Source organism: Leopardus geoffroyi, chromosome B1 (assembly GCF_018350155.1).
Source record: "Leopardus geoffroyi isolate Oge1 chromosome B1, O.geoffroyi_Oge1_pat1.0, whole genome shotgun sequence".
Classification (NCBI taxonomy): domain Eukaryota; kingdom Metazoa; phylum Chordata; class Mammalia; order Carnivora; family Felidae; genus Leopardus; species Leopardus geoffroyi.
This window is the reverse complement of record NC_059327.1, coordinates 25823246-25840846: the sequence shown is the minus strand read 5'-3', so window position 1 is coordinate 25840846 and position 17601 is coordinate 25823246. Positions and strand designations below refer to the sequence as shown.

General features: G+C 45.1%; 1 non-coding gene across 1 annotated transcript; it reads left to right on the top strand.

The window, feature by feature from the left end:
• The first annotated feature begins 512 nt into the window (after positions 1 to 512).
• TRNAM-CAU lies at positions 513 to 585 on the top strand. The gene has a single exon. It is a non-coding gene; the product is annotated as a tRNA-Met (tRNA).
• The last annotated feature ends 17016 nt before the right edge of the window (positions 586 to 17601 follow it).

The window sequence follows — 17601 nt, the reverse complement described above, 5'->3', positions numbered from 1 at the left end:
CTGTTATATCATGAGGCTTCGGACGAGCGGCCACAGGTAGGTATGCTCATTGCTCTAGTTTCAGTCAGAAGTTTTGTTTGATAATTTCTGAACTCCACTGTCTAGCACCTTGACTCTGGTTTTTCCAGAATGAAAAAGCTTTCGATACCCAAGGAAGAAGGGATTCTGGTGCCAAAGTTGACAAGTACTTAATTTTTGTTAATATTTACAGGCTTATACACCCCTGCTTTTAGACAAGCCTAATATATTTTGGTTCCTCTGCTTATGGGCTACAATGAACATAATGAGGTCTTTTCATTTTTCCAAAGTACATGTATCATTTGCTGAGTTACCTTCTAGATTACTTAGGAATCTACTGCTGTGGGAGGAGATGTGGGAAAAGAACATTTTTGATGCTATTCCAAATCCACTTGATCATTGGCTTGACCTACGAAGATGAGCTGACACCTTTCTCTTTAAGGAGCTTACCACTTCAGGAGGCATCATTACTCATGCTGAGAAATTGCACTGCAGCCCTCTTAGCGCAGTGGGCAGCGCGTCAGTCTCATAATCTGAAGGTCCTGAGTTCGAGCCTCAGAGAGGGCACAGCTGTTTTGCTGTGCTATAAAGGGGTATTTCAAGAAAATAATGAAAACTTTCAGCAAAGGTGCTTAGAGGTCCTGTACGTGGCCAAGCAGATACAGGGATGCCCCCCACAGAGGGAAGGGTAACTGCAGACCATTCAATCTCATTCATAATAAAAGGAACACAAGCCACCCCCAAAAGGAAGTTGTCCACTTTCCTGAGAATGAAAGAAGGGGCATGTGGGCGGTTCAGTCAGTTGAGTGTCCGACTCTTGATTTCAGCTCAGATCATGATGCCAGGGTCCTGGGATCAAGCCCAGCAGTGGGAAAACAAAGAAAAGTGGGAGCCTTGAGCTTAGAAGAACAGCTCCAAATCTCAGGTCTGCCACTTCTTACCAGTGACCTGGGACAAAGGTTTGGTTTTGGGTTTTTTTTTTTTTTTTTTTAACTTTTAAGGGCTCATTCCTTATTTGTGAAATGGGAATAATAACACCTAACTGGCAAGGTTGATTGAACATATTAAAAGATATTGATATATTACAGTAAATGGAAGAATCTTATCCTATATTTTGGCAAGGAGTAAACAGTCCAATAATTGATGCTCTTAATGTAAGGAGAGGGACTACAGAGGTGTGTGCTCACTGGTGGATTTTTCTCTTAGAAAAGCATCACCTGCACTGTCCAGAGATGACAGGGTGTGGCATCGCTGTCCAGGAGCCGCAAGTCTCTTCGAAAAGAGAATGATGGGCGCCTGCGTGGCTCAGTCAGTTAAGTGTCTGCTTCGGCTCACATCATGATCTCAGGGCTCTTGAGTTGGAGCCCCGCACCAGGTTCTCTGTGCTGACAGCTCAGAGCCTGGAGCCTGCTTCAGATTCTGTGTCTCCCTCTCTCTCTGCCCCTCCTCCACTTGCACTCTGTGCCTCTCAAAAATAAACAGTAAAAAGATTTTTTTAATTAAAAAAAAGAGAGAGAATGATGACCCAGACACTGTAGGATCCCTGTGAAGCACCTGCTCACTGACACAGGCACATTGGCATCAGAAGGTTTCACTGAACACAAACGTGCATGATCCCTTGCCAGGCGGTGTGTGAAGAGTCCCCTCTACTACACGGTGGTTTCAGTACCAGAACAAAGAAGGCAATGCCAAGGTGAAATAAATAAACATTAAGGACTCCAAGTGGGGGCAATTCTCTAAGCACGAGCCCCAAAACCTGCCATTTCACCTTCCTCCCCAGGGCCTCTTGGGGTGCCGTTTCTGGTAATGTCCCTACACGCTCCTAAACCCTCTTCTTGACTCATCCTACATTTCTTTCCATGTGTACCCTACACCCCACAGCTCCACCTGAACAGGTTCCAAAGGAACACTTTTGCATAGTTATTTCCACAGATATTTACAAAGAATGGTCACTTTCGGTCTGGAAACAGAAAAAATGCATATGACAGATGATCTTGATATAGATCTTTTAAGGAGATAGAAATAGTGAGATAACAGATGAGCTGCTCATCTTTTTAAAAAATAAAAAAAATGTTTTGTCATCAAGGTGATACGCACTTTCTTTTTCCCTCTTTTTTTTTTTTTTTTAACTTTTTGGGCCACATTGTCGTTCTGTCTACAGAGTTTTCCCCAAGTTCAATTTGACGACTTTCCCCTGACCCTGCTCGTAAGTATTCCACTGGAATACACAGAGCGGAATATTATTCAGTCACGAGAAAGCAGGAAATGCTACCATTTGCCCCAGCATGGATGGGCCCTGAGGGTATCATGCTGAGATAAGTCAGCCAGAGAAAGACAAATACTGGATTATATCACTCATATGTGGAATTTTCAAAAGGTAAACTTGGTAAAAATAGAGAATAGAACGGTGGTCAGCAGGGGCTGGGGCTGGGAGGGATGTCACTTAAGGATATAAACCCGCATTTAGTAGATAAATAGTTACTGGAGATCTAATGCACGGCATGGAGGTTACAGTAATCAGTACTGTATTATAAACTTCAAAGTTGCTAAGACACAAATCTTAACTGTTCTCACCACAAAAGAGAATAGTGATGTGATATATGGAGGTATAGTTAATGCTATGGTGGTAATCATATTGCAGTATATAAATGTGTAAAGCCAGGATGTTGTACACCTTAAATTTCCACAATGGTATATGTCACTTATATCTCAATAACAGCAATAATAAAAAAGGAGTAGGACAGAGAAAGAAAAGCTGGGCACTCGGGCGTTAACTCCAGTCCTCCGACATTAGGGATGGTCAATGATCTCACTGACCTGATTGGGCTGGTTTTCTTCCCAGCCTAGGTGGCCAAAAATGAGGGCAAGAATGGCTCCAGCTGGGAGCATTAGAGCAACCCATAATCAGAGATGTTCTAGGAGAACATCATGAGGAAACAGCAGCGTTATGACCTAACCAAATAAAGTTAGGAATGTCCAGGCAGTGCGAGCGGAATCCGAGTTCCTACTGTTACATTAACACTTGCGGCAAACCTGGGTTCCCATTTCCAAAGGCTGGGAGCTGGCCAGGGTCATCAAGTCAGGTACAGAATACTTTGTACTTTTTGCAGACCAAGCACCCGTTTTAGAATCTGAAAGCTTCTGACACCTTTTAGGGTCAAGCAGACACTCCTGGCTGATTCACATACCAGAAGACTGAAGTCAAGTTGTCCTTTTTGCCTGAGCACACAACCAGGAGAACAATTCCGAGCAACCGAAGGCATAATGAATGTGACCCAGCTCTCCTTGTGTTGAAGGAAAGAAAGAAAGTAAGAAAGAAAGAAAGAAAGAAGAAAGTAGGAAAGAAAGGAAGAAAGGAAGAAAAAAAGAAGGAAAGAAGGAAAGAAGGAAAGGAAGGAAGGAAGGAAGGAAGGAAGGAAGGAAGGAAGACAAAAGGAAAGAAAGAAGGAAAGAAAGAAAGAAAAAAAGAAGGAAGGAAAGAAAGAAGGAAAGAAGAAAGAAAGACAAAAGGAAAGAAAGAAAAAAGGAAGGAAAGAAAGAAGGAAAGAAGAAAGACAAAAGGAAAGAAAGAAAGAAGGAAAGAAAGAAAAAAAGAAGGAAGGAAAGAAAGAAGGAAAGAAAGAAAAAAGAAGAAGAACTGAATCTGGGCCAGTTAATAACGCAGTCCACTGGTTTGTGCCCAGGACACTGAATCTGCGTGTGGCGGCCCTTTCCAAAAGACGATCTGTGCCTGAAGGGAATGCTTAACCTTTCCCCGATTTGTCTTTTAAGGCTCCGTTACCCTGGAGTCCCCTCTTTATACCAGCAGCAACACCCCAAATTAGTTTCCATTCACAAATCACCTCTGATGCGGCCTCCCTGGGAAAATGAAAAGCCTACTTAACTAAAGGAGCGCTCGCTGCCAAGAAGTTGGCTTGGGAGAATGGCAGTAATTAAATGATGATAATATTTAGGATCACACAGGTATAACAAAGCCTCCTTTCTTTGTCTCAGGTGGGGACACGTTAACACATTGCGTCTGTCTGGGAAGGGAGGTAGGCAAGGGAGGAAGGCAGCCATGGTGGGGGCGTGAGAACGGGGAATTGGAGAGCCTCCGCAGGGGCGGGGGGTGCTGACTTCTCAGGTCCGGAGGAGAGGCTGGTGCTGGGAGTGAGAGCAGTTTAAATATTAATTTTCATCAGAGGTGGGCCCTGTGGCATTTCAGCCTAAGATGTATCAGAACAGGCGAGAGAGGAAACAAAGCCACCTTCTCTGTTAAATGGTTTATTGTCTGTGGGAGGAAAGGCGGCGAGGGGAGCACAGGGTTTGGGGAGAAAGCAAAGAAGAGTACAAAGAACTACCTTTGGGTTGGTTCACTTTAACGAGTCTCAGTCTCACACTGTCCTGAGGACCCTGAAGCTCTCCCCAGAGCCTCCAGTCCCCGGCTGCCCCCCACCCCACCTCATCTCACAGTGGTGGCCAGATGGGAAGTTGGGTCCCAGTGACCAGCCTTCCCTCTCTCCAATTGGGGGACCTCGTGGGCATTGCCAACCCACCCACCATACATCTAGGAAGGGGAGTGGCCCAGCCCACCAGCCCGCTGACCCGACCCGCGTGCACCGATGGGGGTCTCGCTGCACCCTGGTGGCCTGGAGGCACGAGCACCATGCTAGCGTTTGCCTGCTGAATGCGTACCTGTCTCACGATTCGAGCCGACCCGAAGGTCTGTATGATGGATGCATCCTGCAGATCTGATACATCAGTAAATCCATACCACTTCCTTCAGCTAAAGCAATTTCATCAGTTCAGCCCACAAAGAGGATAAATGGAATGCTCAGCTCAGGGCTCGGGGCCAGGGTTCCAAACACGTGGGAAGGAATGGGTCTGTGTTCCTCATCCATCCTGCCTGGATTGGACAAATTCCATCCGGGAAGGCAGAATGCCAGATCAGTCTATTTCTATCCCCCACCCCCTTTGTCTCTGTCTCTGTCTGTCGTTCTCTCCCTGTCTCTGTCTCCCTCCTTTGCTTGCTCTCTCTGGTGAAACTTAACTCTGGCTAGGACAAACTGAACCACGCAGGGCCATGGTGAAAAGACTAGGGTGCTGTTTGCTGCGTTTGGGAGGATTCTCTGTGTTGGGAGTCAAAGGTAGTGGGAGGAGAGATGAGGAGAGGAATTTAGCCAGAGCGACTTCTCTTAGTGAAGACAAGCGGGGCTGGCCTGGGCTAGGTATCAGATTCAGCACCGTTTACTTCTTAGGTGGCCAGAGGTAGAAGAAATGCAGAAATTCCTGCACAAGAGGCCTAGGGTCCAGGCGGAAGATGTAAGGAAAAGAATGAAATGTGGGCTCTTTCTTATACTTTCCATTATTGGCGCTTTTTTCCCCCTGTTTATAAATATAACATATTCGCATTACTGAAAAGCTAGAAAATACAGAAAAGCCTAAAGAAGGAAACTAAAATACTCATCTACTAAAACTGAAGGATAAATACCACCAACTTTTTGGAGAATGTTATTTTCGTATAGACTCATAGCCTACTTTTTTTCTTTTAGTAATTATTTTGTGGGCATTTTCCAAAGACATTGCAACATCTGCAAGGATATGTTTGTAAGGGGTGCCTGGGGGGCTCAATCGGTTAAGCATCTGACTCCTGATTTCAGCTCAGGTCATGATCTCATGGTTCACGAGACTGAGCCCCACATCAAACTCTGCACTGACAGCAAGGAACCTGCTTGGGATTCTCTCCCTCTCTCTCTGGCCTCTCTCTCTCTCAAAATAAATAAATACACATTAAAAAAAAGAATATGTTTTAAAATCAGCTGAATTGTATTTCCTTGTATGGATAAAACATACATTTTAAAATCATTTCCTAATGCTAGCACTGAGGCTTTTTTTTTTTTTAATGTTTATTTATTTTTGAGAGAGAGAGAGCATGAGCAGGGGAGGAGCAGAAAGAGAGGGAGACACAGAATCCGAAACAGGCTCAAGGCTCTGAGCTGTCAGCACAGAGCCCGACGCGGGGCTGGAACTCACAGACTGAGATCGTGACCTGAGTTGAAGCCGGACGCTCAACCGACTGAGCCACCCAGGTGCCCCAAGCACTTAGGTTTTTAATTTTTTCTACTATAAAAGAAAGGCTCCTTGGGGCACCTGGGTGAAGTCGGTTAAGCATCCGACTTCAGCTCAGGTTACGATCTCACAGTCAGTGGGTTCGAGCCCTGCGTTGGGCTCTGTGCTGACAGCTCAGAGTCTGGAGGCTGCTTCGGATTCTGTCTCCCTGTCTCTCTGCCCCTCCCCCGCTTGTGTTCACTCTCTGTCTCTTGAAAATAAATAAATGTTAAAAAACTTTAAAAAGGAAAGGCTCCAGTGAACACGTGTGTGTGTGTGTGTGTGTGTGCACGTGTAGTGTGGGTATGTGGAATTATTTTAAGTATGTTCTTAGGAGTAGAATTACCAAATTAATTCTTGATGTTCTTCCAAATCCTTGCAGGCAGAAAGTTCTAGGAGAATGGGCTTAGCGCTGCATTACACATAGGGGGCTCCAGCAGCTCAGCTTTGCAAAAGAGGGCGGCTCATAGTGCCGGTCTTCTTTGGAGTCCAGAAGAGAAAGAGAGAGATTGAGAAAGTGTGTGTGTGTTAGGAGGGGAGAAAAGAGTGCATCTGAACTGTTGTACCTTTATTTCAGGCGGTCCCTAGAGCTGCTCTGACCTCTGACCTGCCCGGATCCTGGATCCACAGCTCCCAGGCAGCTGTGTTCATCCTCAGGAGCATGGCCCATAGATTTCCTGAAAGAACCTGAGATTACTGGGGGCTGGAGAAGGTGGGGAGCGCTTGGGAGTTTTCTCCATTTAATCTGTGGAGACTAGAAATGCCCACCATTCCCCCTTCCCTCCCTCGGCTCCCTTGGGGACATTTGGATGAACCCTCACAAGACTCCCCTGCAGCCTCTGTGGATCCAGACCATGGGAACAGAAGGGAGCCGCCAGCCTGGGGTGCGGAGAAAGGACGGCATGAAGCAGGGCTTGGCAGTGCTCCCCCGGAATGTCCAGGGGAGAGAGGCCCCCCCCACCTGGGTCCCCCACCGGAAAGGCCTTGACCACGGTGGGCCAGGTGACGATAATGCGTCAGGTCTCACCTGCCTTCACTCCAAGCTCATTCAGCCTCCTTCTGATTAATGTTAGGATGTTAAGCTTCTGGGCCTTTGACAGGAATTGGAGCATTTTTGTTACTGGAAAGAAATAACCTTCAGCAGAAATGAAACACTGGCATTTCAGTGTGCGTGCTTGGGTGTTAGGTGAGTCAGCCTCCGGGAATCTGTCTAAAGGGCACCGTCGGGCTGAGGGGCAGCCCCTGAGCAGGGCAAAGGCAGGGAGCTAAGGCCATCTGCCGGAGTCCTCAGAAGCTTTGTGTAACATTCTCGTCGTGACCCTGCAAACCTCGTGGTGTCACACTCTGCCCTCCCACTGCTGCGGCCACCAGCTGGCAAAGCCGACTGTCTTGTAAGGCCACACACGGCATTTGGTCACTTCCCCTGGGTTACTTGCAACTGGACAGCCGTTCTCGAACTCCGCGTACGTACAAGCTATGTGCCGGTGCGAGTTGTCGGTTTTTTTCTTCCCTGAATACTGAACGTGAATTACTGATCAGCATTACGGATAACAGACGTGGGCATGTAAATACAGGACTGCCCTCCACGGTCAGCTATATGATCGCTTACGGTTATGGGTTGAATTGTATCCCCCTCAAATTCATACGTGGAAGTCCTGATCCCCAGCACCTCAGAATGGGACCTTATTTGGAAAACAGGGTCCTTGCAGACGTAATTGGTTAAGATGAGGTCCCCCTAGGGTAGGGCCTGCTTCTCATCCAGGATGACCTGTGTCCTTATAAAAAGGATGCCATGCAAAGAGACAGGCACACACACACACACACACACACACACACACACACACACACACGGAACACCGCGCGAAGACTGGAGTGATGTTGCCACAAGCCAAGGAACTAGAGAAGCCTGGAACAGAGCCTTCCCTAGTGCTGTCAGAGGGAGCACGGTCTTGCGGACAACCTGGGTCTCTAATTCTAGCCTAGAGAACTGTGAAACAATACATTTCTATTGCTTAAGCCACTCAGTTTGTGGTCTTTCATAGGGACAGCTCTAGGACACGAATGCACTCACCGCCACTGAGGAGCCTTCTGACCTTGGAAGACCTCCTGGCCTTCCTTACACCTCTGCTTTTTACAGAAAGGCCAGCCAGGTCATGCCTATTTTATAGACGGAGAAACTATATCCGAGAGAGATGAAACAATTTATTTGAAATTGCTTTCTGGTGAAACCCTTGGGGAAGAAAAAAAAAAAAAAAAAAAACAAAACAACGAACCTGGGAAAAGTTAACTGTGGCCACATGCTAATTGTCTGCCTACCTCCCATTCAGTGCTCCGTGCCATCTTAGGGTTTGGGCCTTTGGGATGCCCTGTTCTTGGCGATGGAGTACAAATGAGTAGCAAATCCGGGAGTGTTGAAGAGTAATGCTGAGCCAACTCTCACAAGAATGTTGAAGGACCCCTTTATGTAAAATCTGCCAATAGAGAAGGGTGTGGACCCCAAAGTATTTGTTTTCATGCTACGCAATGCCAAAGAATGTTTTAAATTATTTAAATCATTTAAGGGGCGCCTGGGTGGCTCAGGCGGTTAAGCGTCTGACTTCGGCTCAGGTCATGATCTCACAGTCTGTGAGTTCGAGCCCCGCATTGGGCTCTGTGCTGACAGCTCAGGGCCTAGAGCCCGTTTCCAATTCTGTATCTCCCTCTCTCTGACCCTCCCCCGTTCATGCTCTGTCTCTCTCTGTGTCAAAAATAAACATTAAAAAAATAAAATAAAATAAATCATTTAAATAATTAAACATGTATTTTCCAATCAAATTGAATGGAATTGAACTGAATAAATAATTTAATGTTTAAATTAAAAGTGGGGGGGATTTTTCACTCTGACTGGGGAACTGCCTGGGTTCCCAAATTCTTGGGCGAATATCTGGATCAGAATCTCATTTTTCAGTGCCCAGTCATGAGGGATTAAACATCCATATCCCTACAAACGAGCTGCAAGTAATAGACACAGTTGGGAGCTCCAGCTCTCTCTCACGAGGGGTACAACCTCCAGCAAGATGCATTCATGCCCCTGGGTCTCACCTCTACATGGGATGACAAACCACACCATGTTCCAGAGGGTTCTAAGGGAATAAAGTATATGGGCAGTGCTTTATAAAGGGCAAAGTCACCAAGCAGCGCAAACGGTTGTGTCTGAGGTATGGAGAGAGAGCAGTTCAGATTTCTGAGGCAGCACTGACCCAGGGAACATTCTGGTGTCTCCTGCCGAGGTCACGCAAAGACGGGGCGAGATGGCAGCTCCTCTCGGGAGCTCTGAGGTAGAGTTCTGACTTGAAGAAGTAAACCATGGGAAGAATTGGGGGAGAGCCAAATCTCAAGTTGTTTTGCAAACATGTCACCCGTATGTTCATTTTCTGGGGGAGAGAACGCCTGGCTATAAGGGCTGGTGACTACTGGGTCTTTCCTCCCAAAGACTTCCTCCACTCTTTAGGAAGGGTGTGTGTGTGTGTGTGTGTGTGTGTGTGTGTGTGTGTGTGTGTTGTGGTGGGGGGAGTCAGGAAGAATGGTAGGGAGGAGAGGAGCTGGGGCAACTTGAAAGAAATGCAGACCACAAACCTGAAGACATGTATTCTCCATTCAAATCGAATGGAATCAAACTGAATCAATGACTCCGTCTTCCAGCCTTGCCCACCTTACTGAACACCCCACCACGTCCTTCTCTCCAGCAGGTTGCCTTTCTCCCAGTGACTCCTTTTTAACCGCCTTAAGGCTTCATCTGTTTTAAGGGGAGGTGACTTTAGAGTACGTAGTGCCATTTGCCCCCTAGCTACCCCCCCTTACTGGAGCCGGGTGTTCTCTGCATGCACAGAAGAGCCTCTGGTGTCAGAGTGGCAGTGTGTGGGAGTCAGCGTGCTACCCTCGCTCCAGCCCGTTCCCCCAAGGAAGATGTGGGAAAAAGAGCCTGAACACAAAGGGCTGATCCTGCCAGGCTTTGTGTGTTTGCAAGAGTTAGAGGGTGCAGGCTGGAGGTGGAGTGGGCAGGGGGAGGGAGGGGAGAAGGAAGGTGAGAAGGCTGCGTGTGACTCACTCCGAAAGAATTGGGCTGTCTGATTTTCTACATTCTCAGGGGCTGGGAAAGCAAACGCAAATGACCTCAAATTTAGCTAATAGAGAACATTGATTTCCTTTATGCGGCGCAGCCAAATGCATCCAGCTTCCACTTAAATATTGCCAGCAAGTATTTTTCAGGTCTTATAATCAAACCCTCTTTTTAGGTCACCTTTAAAATTTCCCTAGCTGTCCCTTTGAGGAGCTGCATTCAGGGATGATGTCTCAATTCAGAAAAGGCGGCTGACTGTTAATTATGCTGCCGATATGCATTTCTTCCTTCCTTTTGTGGAGAGTAGAGAGAAACAGACAGCCATTCCTTCTCCTCTAGAGCTGTCATTGTCCTGGGTTTACAGCACTACTGTATATACGTGACCCCTCTCTGGCAGTCTGCTTCTAGCTTTCCTTGTCCACCAACCTTTCAGCCAAGCCCAAGGATGGCATTTATCAGAAGCAGGAGAGCAGCAGATTAATTCCAGCACCAGAACGAGCTGGAAGAGAGCGTACTCTTTTTTGTTAGTTTCCCTGGCCGACTACATCGTAATTACTTCCTATGGCGTCTGTGCTCCTTTAACCTGACTTCAGGTGAGAGTACAGAAAGCAAATGATGCTTTCACTGTTGCATGCCTCCATGTGAACATGTATATAGAGTCTGTGAACTGACCATATCAAGAACCACAGAACATTTTATTATCTAAACTGGGTACATTGTTGTATTTAGTTTCACAAGAGGAAATTTTCAACATCCCTCCTCCTCCCGGAGGCTGTCTAGGAAACACATCTCAGGAGTTTGAGAAATTCTCCTGCCCTGGGTGTTCCTGGCTTCCTGCTGTGTTTTCACTCCTGCTCCCCTCCCCTCCCGCCCCCCCCCCCATCCTAATGAATATTCAGCCTGCATCCTTCAGCCAGGATTTTGAATAGGATGCTTCCTGTTTTCCTATTAGAGATTAACTGTTGTCCTGGGTAAAAGGAATTGTTTGGTAAGAACTTGCAGCTGGGAATTCCTGTTTATTTTCCATTCTGACCCCGGTTCTGGGGATAACATACATCTCATAGTTTCAAATAAAGCCTTGTATATTCCAACGCGTGTTAGGCCTGACTCTATATTACAAATACCTATGTGTTTTAAACCTGCCTACTTCTTCTGTCTCACTGTGAGCAACTCAAAGGCAGGGATTAGGTTTTATTAATTTCTCTTTTCTGGTGCCCAACACAGTGCCCAGAACAGAGCAGAAACTCAATAAAATTTGGTGAATGGATAAATAGGCATCGTGATTATAAGTTCCAGAGAGGGATGATCATAATCATCCATCATTGTCCTGAGGCTAGGAAGGGATAAAGAAAGATGAAGATTCGTGTGTACCTATTGTGTGTCCTTGTTGTCAGAGTAGTGATTACCTAAGCACGTTGTGGCATGACCCATTGGGTCCTGGACTGGAGTTTTTAGTCTTCTGCCTTTAACAACTGTGGATTTTCCACTTTTCTCTCAAGTGCTTTGTCGTTGCTACAGCTTTACCTGGTTACAGGGGCTACATGGATCAGGGCTGTGGTTCCTTGCTTGCTGTGTGCCTCAGAAGCCAGTCACTGAGGGTGGTTTGTGAACCCTCGGTGGCTACCTGGGTAGACTCGAGGTGTTCCAGAAGAATTAATTCACAGGCAGGTGATGGTTTTGTCACTTTACAGAGAAAGTGACAAAAGCATGTTTGGAAGTGTAGTTCTACCAGAGCCGTTTATAAATGTGTAGAGATTTGCCATGTGGATTTTTGATCTGTGACTAGGGTTTCTTGGGATTTGCCCTGAGGAAATTGTCTAGGAACCCTTTCACAATTAAAAGGAAATCATGGGTGTCTTTCCTGAAGACTTTATGGATCATGTGTGTGGAAGGGCACTTACCATCTCAAGTAAGAAATATAAACACCTTGTATTTCCTTCATACTCCTTTAAAAAAATTTTTTTTTAATGTTTATTTATTTTGAAGAGAGACAGAGACAGAATGCGAGTGGGTTAAGGCAGAGAGACAGGGAGGCACAGAATCCGGGCTCTGAGCCGTCAGCACAGAGCCTGACGTGGGGCTCAAACTCACAAGCTGTGAGATCATGACCTGAGTCGAAGTCGGTCGCTCAACCAACCGAGCCACCCAGGCACCCCTCCTTCATACTCCTTTTTAAAGGCTGCAAATGTACTTTTCAAACATGATTTCATGACTCCTTTGAACCAAGCCTGAGAAAAATAATGGACACACTTAACATTTGCTGAAACCTCCCAATAGCTTCCTCTTGCCCTGGGGATAAAGTTCCTCTGCAGCTACCTCTCCCTCCACTCTCCACACCCTTTCTCAAACACTAACCTCCAGTCGCACCTCAGGATGGAAGCTTCTAACCTGCAAGGTCTTGCCTTCAGCCTTCGTGTCATTGTCCCTTTCACCAGGAATCCCTCTCTCACACTCTGCACCAGGTCCGGTCCCCTTGCTATTTGCTCCCACAGAGGGACCTGAAAAGAGAAGTGAAGGGCCCACCGTGCATACACTTTTAAAGAGTGATCACAACTTTTTGGTTATTTGAGATGTAAATAGGAACTCTCTGAGCTCAGGGTTGTCCTCTTTGTAATAATCCACGTCCTTCTGTTTATGTATTTGAATTGATGTCCTTTCAAAAGTTGCTGCCAGAATTGTATTTCAGAGAAGCCAGGAAGAGCTTGTCAAGCCTCTTGACTTGTAGTTTGGATGGTTTTGTTTTGTCAGATTACCTTGGCTGTCCAAGGAAAGAGTAAATCACACCCCAATCCTTGACTTCTTCCTCTGGATAGTTTAACATATTATTAGTAGTTTGACCATCATTCAAATTCCATTATTAGGAAGCTCTGAAGATTACCCGAGTTTTCTGATTATATTAGAATATCCTTTTATTTAATGTTACTTAAAATAGAGGTATGCAGAGGCTTAGAAGCCTTTTGGTTATATAAGATACTTTGTGACACTATTATTTTAATCATGTTAGGTAATCGTTATTATTAATAATATGCACAGCAGCAGGAGGGCCTAGAGAGCAGATTTTGAAGAAGACCATACCAATCGTGATATGTAAATTAACATCTCTGTGGCCCAGCAATGGAAATGACAATAATACCTACCTTGTAGGATTACAATGGGGGCTAAATAAAATGCATAGAAAGAGTTTAGGATTATACATAGCACAAGGTAAAGTCTCACTTAAGCGCTACCATAGGAGTGCTGACTACACTGACTCCATCTTTGGTCCCTCATCTTGTTCTTGCCCGTGCAGTGACCTCCCTCAGGGCCACGTATTCCAAGCCTCGAGGAGGTTAGTGTATGCCCTGACTGGAATATGGGAAGGCTTTTTCTGATTTTCCCTAAAGTGGTGCACAGAAGGCCCCATTTGAGGTAACCAGAGAGGACTGATGCACAGTGCCACTTTAGATAACTACCCCATGACCTTACCACCATGCCCCTTGCTCCATAAAAGCTGTGCCTTGAGGTCCTGGTGGGGTGGAGAAGCAGCTGCCATAGATCTTCTGTCCACCTGACAGTAAGTTATACTGAATAAGACTCCGTTAATGGTATGGAGTGCCTTGCTTCATTTTTTGGCCTCAAAGTGCCTTCTCAGTTGGAGATACATTATTGTACATCTCAGGAGGATATATTAAGGACTCTCCTCCACTTCTAATAGCTACCTATTTTATTATAAAATACTAGCAAGTGCCCCTTTACATTTCCTGATGAGGGAGTTTAGCCATTTCCTTTCTCAAATTCACAACCTGTAGGTGCCATAAAAGTTACAGCCATTGTGGGACAGTGAGTTCCAGACTTAGATCTTGTTTTCCCTTCCTGTGGTGCTAGGAAGTGGACCTAAACTCTCTCAGGCCACGTAAGTCCCACAAGCCACTTGACACTTCCTCATGGAGAAACCCTGCAGCCCCATAGCTCACTGTGGAACAAGACTGTTTCTGCCATTTGCTTCCATCATGGCGTCTTTGTTCTGTCTCTCGTCACTACTTGGTTAGCCAGCTCTTTCCCACACTGGGCCTTGACATGATTCATCTAATGGCCTTAGGCCAGCTATCTCCTGCCCATAGTCACTCAATAAAAGTTCACTGTGAGGGGCACATACATGGCAAATATCCCTTCTCAAGGTGAATAGATGAGAAAATAACTGCCTTATTTTAATCTCAATTTACTTTTCTTCATTTTACTGGTTTAGTGAAAAAGTATGAGGAGAATTGAGTACAATTTTCTTAACTAATCAGCCAACAAATCCTTCAGGATATGAAGAGGCATCCAGCTCCTATTTCAAAGGACAGCTTAAATTTTGTGGTCATTATTTTATTGATGAGTTACTGGCTAGCAAATGTATCAGCCTGGTATTCAAGGTGGGCCTACTAAATGGAATTATAATCAGAAAGATGTTTTTAATATTCTTTTTTTTTTTTAAAGTTTATTTATTTTGAGAGTCGGTGGGGGGTGGGGCAGAGAGAGAGAGAGAGAGAGGGAAAGAATATCAGGCAGGATCCACGCTGTCAACGCAGAGCCCTACTCGGGGCTCCATCTCATGAACTGTGAGATCAAGAAGTGAGCTGAAATCAAGAGTCATGCTTAACCAACTGAGCCACGCAGGTACCCTGATGTTTTCAAAGTTCCATTAGGATTTCTCAAATAGATTTTATTGGACATTTTTTGTTTTTATTGATATGGTATGGTAGACACATTTTTAAAGACTTTCTTGTGTATAAAGGTGAGAGAAGAAGCCCCCACTGACACATGTGGGTTTTATTATTCTTTATCCATTCTTCAAGAACACATACCCTGTGGGGGCACCTGGGTGGCTCAGTCGGTTAAGTCTCCGACTTCAGTTTAGGTTATGATCTCACGGTTCGTGGGTTCAAGCCCCACGTCGGGCTCTGTGCTGACAGCTCAGAGCCTGGAGCCTGCTTCAGATTCTGTGTCTCCCTCTCTCTCTGCCCTTCCCCTACTCATGCTCTCTCTCTCTCTCTCTCTCTCTCTCTCTCAAAAATAAAATAAAAACATTAAAAAAATTTTTTCAAAAAGAACATATACCTTGTAAAAAACAAAAAAATAAGATCAGTATCTTTTTTTTTTTCCACTTGGCCATCAAAATGGCTTCTGGTTTTGAATAGATAACTGTTTTGAAGCTCTTCTCAGGCCCAGGTTTGAAGACTCCACACCCCCTTTCCATGTTCCGTCTCCCACGAGTTTGTGTGGTATCACAGAGAGACATTGCTCTGGGAGTAAGGGATTCTGATTCTCCTTTGTCAATTAGGAGACATTGGAGACATTCTTCCTTGAAGCATGGAAGAAGGAAGGAAGAAGCAAAGGAAGAAGCAAAGCTGATCAGCCGTTCATTCCATAGCAGCCTGACTCTTACAGTCCGGAACTCAGTTTCCCATCTGGCTGTTGAACTTGCACTTGACTGGATAAGGTTTACTCATCCTTAGAGCTGTACTATTTTTTCATCTATCTGAAGGAAAAACTGGAGGAGGTCTCAAGGGTTTATAATACTCTGAAGACAAGGACAGAATGTAAAAATTCCATTCTGCTAGACCTATTAAAATCCATCCCATAGAAATACTTGACTTGGATACATTATCTATTTAGATGATAAAGTTGCGGGTATAATAATTTATGATAAGATAGCTGCTTCCTGTGCTAAATTCTGAGTTTGTTTATTCATCCTGGAAACCATTATAGTCAAGTTAATAGGAAGAAGGAGATCCCCGGACTCTGTGTACCTGGCAGTTCCTGAAAACAGCCCAGAGTTAGTTACTGGATGGCCTCCAGGTAAAATTCATGTACACGGGAGTGTGGGAACCCTCTGGAAAGCCCTCTACCTCCTCTTTCACTTATTTAAACAAATTCAAGTCACTTCCTTAGAACTATGTCCTTTAAAGATAGATCATTGTAACAGTATTTTGATTACAGTGCACTGGAGGCAGAATATCTTATAAGTATATAAAGATGCAATATTAATTTGTCCCTAGTCTAAGCTCTGTTATATTTGCCATGTGTAGCTGCTAGTGCATTCTGATAATCTGAGGAGAATCCATAACGTTTACAGAGAAGATTGGGGCTTACTTGCAATGGAATCACTTCTTTAGAAGCAGCCTGTTATAGGATGTCTGGTTTTGTTTACTGCAGATAGCAAACGGCTAATGAAAACAGTTAACACGAATGGAATTTTCACAATTAGCCATCGGTAAAATGAGGATTAGAAAGACCTTTCTGCCTTGCGGGGTTGGCATAATGGTTAATGGAGGCAATTTGGGTAAAGAATTTTGAAGAGTGCCTGGCATTCAGATAATTCTTTAAAAAATGTTAGGTAGTGTTGTTTCATCGCTAGTAAGTGAGCATGAGTCTATGATGAGTGCTAGAGACATTTTGTAGTCAGTAGAAACTCTGGTCTCAAGAAGTTGTGACAGTCTGCTAACCTCTAGTGTTGGAGAGAATCTGCAGAAACACTGTCTTCCACCCTTCTCTCTCCTAGGCCCTTAACTTAAGGAAGCCATTTGGTTTAATTAAATATCTAATAGGGGCCTGAAGTTTCTGTGGGCCATTTTCATCTCAAAAAGATCAGGTGTTTTATAGCCATTTAAGAATATGCATTGAAGCAGACACCTGGGTGGCTCAGTGGCTTAAGCGTCTGACTTCGGCTCAGGTCATGATCTCACAGTTAGTGAGTTCGAGCCCCATGTCGGGCTCTGTGCTGACAGTTCAGAGCCTGGAGCCCGCTTCAGATTTTGTGTCTCCTTCTCTCTCTCTTTCTTTCTCTCTTTCTCTCTCTCTGCTCCTCCCCAGCTTGTGTTGTCTCTCTCAAATAAATAAACAAACATTAATAATAAAAAAGAATATGAAACTTAGAGGATTACTAGAAGAGAAGCAAAGATTGTAAAAAAGCATGTTGCTGGTGAGATGACATGAAAATACAAAAACATATGTATTACAAAATGGAAAATGTCTAGAATGTCTGCATGAGGGAACTTTGGGATGCTGGAGAAACCCATTTCCTGACCAGTGGTTTCTGGAGGGGGAGCCAGGCCCTTCCTCTGCTAGCCTTGATCTGTGTCCCAGACTTGCCTTCTCTCTCTCCGCCTTAGAGGGTCAGGCAGAAGGGCCTTTGCTTTAATCCCACTGTTACAGTTCAGTCAGCCCTTCCTGTGACCCTCACCTCTGACCTGGATGTGATCACCCCTCCTTTGTGCCCCCCACAAGTGTCTGTCAGCACCTATAACACTACTGTCCTTGCATAAGTTCAAATCTCCTTATAGCTTCCTTCATGGTAAAGACTCTTTGTTATTCATCCTTATATTCCTGTGCTTAAACCAGTGTCCCGTATTTAGCAGGTGCTCAAAAAACATTTC